The sequence below is a fragment of the Canis lupus genome, chromosome 2 (genome assembly GCF_003254725.2).
Source record: "Canis lupus dingo isolate Sandy chromosome 2, ASM325472v2, whole genome shotgun sequence".
NCBI classification, from domain to species: Eukaryota; Metazoa; Chordata; class Mammalia; order Carnivora; family Canidae; genus Canis; species Canis lupus.
In genome coordinates this window covers 82,995,779-82,999,564 of record NC_064244.1, presented here as the reverse complement: position 1 = coordinate 82,999,564, position 3,786 = coordinate 82,995,779, and the positions used below count along the sequence as shown (strand labels likewise).

At 52.7% G+C, this 3,786-nt stretch overlaps 1 non-coding gene across 1 annotated transcript; it reads left to right on the top strand.

The window, feature by feature from the left end:
- The first annotated feature begins 2,761 nt into the window (after positions 1-2,761).
- LOC112678131 (U5 spliceosomal RNA) lies at positions 2,762-2,878 on the top strand. Its single transcript, XR_003147396.1, has one exon. It is a non-coding gene; the product is annotated as a U5 spliceosomal RNA (small nuclear RNA).
- Positions 2,879-3,786: the final 908 nt, after the last annotated feature.

The following is a 3,786-nucleotide window of genomic DNA, read 5'->3' as shown; positions in this document are numbered from 1 at the left end:
TGCCCCTCTCCCTGTCTGCACTCCTCTCTCTCTCTCTGTCTCTCTGTCTCTCACTCTCTCTCTCTCAAGTAAAAAAACCTTAAAAAAAAAAAAAAAGATTTTATTTTGAAGTAATCTCTATGCCCAACTTGAGGCTCGAACTCACAGCCCTGAGATCAAGAGTCGCGCGCTCACCCACTGTGGCCCGCCAGGTGCCCCTGCGCTTAGCAGGCTTCCGATTTCTGCGCTCCTCGCCGACACCTGTCATCTCCTCCATCATTACTACTGCCATCCTAGGGGTGCGCGGTGGTGTACATTGGTTTTAATAAAGTGATTTCTGACACTTTTTTTTCTGAAGGAGAAATACAAAATAGAGGGTTATTGTTTCCCCTTTGTTGGGGTCGATTATTATATTTCACAAGAGGAGAGGGTGACGGGGTCTGAGGGATTTTTTCTGTCTCTTGCTTCCCCTCCCTCTTTCACGCTGGGAAATAAGGAAGCCCGTGGGTTCCCGTCCCTGCCGCACCCACAGCAGGGAGGGGAGACAGGTGCGGCTGAGGGGGCCCGAGCGGGAGGGGCAGCGTCTTTGTGGGGTGAGGCCCAAAACCCAAGTGGAGGGCCCGCCTTGGATGGGGCAGGGCCGAAGGGCGGGATACCCATCCCGCTGGCTGGGACGACCACGAGGGCTTCTGCTCCCCTGCTCCCCAATCCCTGGGGAAAGGTCAGAGTCAGAGACAGGAAGGGGAGCAAGGAGGGAGAGGGTTTATTTTTTTTTTTAATTTTTATTTATTTATGATAGTCACACAGAGAGAGAGAGAGAGGCAGAGACACAGGCAGAGGGAGAAGCAGGCTCCATGCACTGGGAGCCCGACGTGGGATTCGATCCCGGGTCTCCAGGATCGCGCCCTGGGCCAAAGGCAGGCGCCAAACCGCTGCGCCACCCAGGGATCCCAGGGAGAGGGTTTAAAAGGCACTCCCAGGATATCCAAGAAGGACCCCCTCTGACCTCACACGCCCCCCAGATGTCCCTGTGGAGCCCCCACACTCCACCCCGCCCCTCTCTCCCTCTCTCACCAGCTCCCTGAAGCTGGGAGCTTCCAGCACCCTCCCTCTTTGGAATCGTATCTGCCCAAGGCCACCAACCTCCCTGCCCGGACACCCACTGGCCTTTGCCCCCGCCCCTTACCTGACTCCGGTGCACACTTCCTGCAACTGGCCGCTGTCCTTGTGCACTGGACTTCTGTGCAGCTCCCACCCCAGTTCTCCTGCTGCCCCCCCCACCTGTGAGGGGTCTTCCTAACCCCCTTCACATGCTCCTGCCCCACCCACCCCTCCTGAGAGCCACCAGCCCCCAAGGACCCACCTAGACCCCTCGACTCTCCTCACCTCCCCTGTTCCCAGGCCTCACCCTGGGACGCTCACTGTGTATTTCTCTCTGGCTTTAACGCTCAGCTTGCTTGCTCGCTTCCTTCTTTTTTAAGATTTTATTTATTTCTTAAGTAATCTCTAAACCCAACGTGGGGCTTGAACTTATGACCCTGAGATCAAGAGTTGCAGGCTTCACTGAGCCAGCCAGGCACCCCTGATGCTCAGCAACCCAATTCACCTCCCCAAAACTCCGTGTCTCTACAGCGGCCACATTAGCCAGAACGGCTGTCCCACTGTGGTTGTCAGCCTAGCCAGCAGGCAAGTCACCTGGGGACTCAGGCAATCCCCTCTTGCAGGGCCCTACCCGCAGGGTTCAGATCCAGTAGGTGTGGCCAGGGAGGCAAGAATTTGGCAGGTACCCAGGTGACACTGACCTGCTGGTCTGGGGACCAGATGGAGGAAACCACTCTCTCAAATCACTCATCTGATCTCTTTGGTCTCTTTTAAAACTCTTGAGTGCGTCACCATTGCCCTCAAGGTAAAGTCCCCTGAGGGCCACCTGGTCCCTCATCCTCTCTGCACTGTCCAGAACACCCTCACCGCCCTGCTTCTGCGGACCCTGTAGTGCTCTGCCACGGGGCACAGAACGGTCGGTCTGTTATCAGTGCTCCGCGTGCACAGCTGGCTCCCGCATCACCTGCGCTCCGGGAGGATGACGGGTTGGAGACAGGTCTCTACCCTGGAGCCCAGCACAGGGTCTTAACACAGTGCTCAGCAAATTGTTGGTGAAGGAACGAATGTATTTATTTTCAAGTTTTATTTTAATTGCCTTATTTTTATTTATTTATTTATTTTAATTGCTTTATTGAAGTACACAAGAAATTTTTACTTGGAGTCAAAATTTATTTTAAAAAGTCAGACTTAAATAAATAAATAAATGAATGCATAAATGCATAAATGAATAAATGAATGAATGAATGAATAAGTAAGTAAGTAAGTAAGTAAGTAAGTAAGTAAGTAAGTAAGTAAGTAAGTAAGTAAGTAAGTAAGTAAGTAAAGTAAATAAAATAGACTTTTTCGGGCTGGCCTCCGCTCTGCCCCCTGGCGGTAGTCCTCGTCCCAGCAGGAAAACGAATGGACGCTGCGAGGTATTTCCATGAACCGGGGCGTGACGACAGAGGCTCATTTGCATACCCAAAATGCATTGCTCACCGGACAATTTCTGACTTGGGAACGACTCGATTTTCCTTTTTCTATTAAATTATTCCCTTCCTCCTCCCCCCAAAAATTGAGGCTGCTCCCTCAGAATTGTCCGAGAGAAGGACAGAAATCACCAGGTCTTTCGAGCAAAGAGTCACCATCACTGTGTTCGGGGTAACCGCTACCCGAGGAACGTGTGCAGGGCGCAGAGGGCATACTCTGGTTTCTCTTCAGATCGCATAAATCTTTCGCCTTTTACTAAAGATTTCCGTGGAGAGGAACAATTCTGAGTTTTTAACCAATTTTTTGAGGCCTTGCGCTTAGCGAGGCTACTAATGACGTTTAAAGATAGACTCGAGCGTCACCCGGCGCGTTACGTTGAGGATTTGCGGCTGCTCGTGCTCTAACTCTCGGCTTCCCCCGTGACGTCAGCACGCCCAGCTGGCCCCGTCTCTAACCACGGCTTCCTCTCCGCGCACCTGCACCACGTTCCCTCGGGCGCACCTGCGGAGGGAGCTTTGCTCCGATAGAGACCCGGGCGGGACCTGGCACCGGGCAGCGTGGAAGGGGGGGTCCTCAAGGAGCCCCCGGAGCTGACCCCCGCCCCCCCCCCCCCCCCCCCGGCCTCCGGAGCAGGTCGCAGCTGAGATAGGGAGCTAGGGCCTCGCTCTCAGAGTGTTCGCGGCGTGGAAACCTGGGTCCTGGGTTCGAGACCCTGGGCTCCTCGGTCTTTAATGTGACCTGCCCCTGCTCCCTGGCACCGCGCGGGCCCTGCGCACGTGTTTGTTCAACAGAGAGCGTCCAGTCACCCTGGTTTTGCCCAGATTTTGGATAAACTTTTTTTTTTTTTTTTAAATAAAGTGACCAGGGCGTATCTAACTCGCACGCATCTTTCCATTCTGATCCTGGCTCTAAGCGTTGCGTTTAACTGTAAGCTTTTAAAAAGCAACTTCAGACAACTGAAGCCTAATTGGCTGCGTTTGCTACGACATGTTGATAAGTATTGCTGTTGGTTTGGTTTTCCTGGTAAGGTAACTAAAACCAGAGTCGGAAAAAAAAAAAATGAATGAATGAATGGATAAATAAATAAATAAATTTATTTTTTTTGAATAAATAGATTTAATAAAACCAGAGTTGGGACGCCTGGGTGGCTCAGCGGTTTAGCGCTCCCTTTGGCCCAGGGTGTGGTCCTGGGGGCCCCAGATCGAGTCCCACGTCAGGCTGCATGGAGCCTGCTTC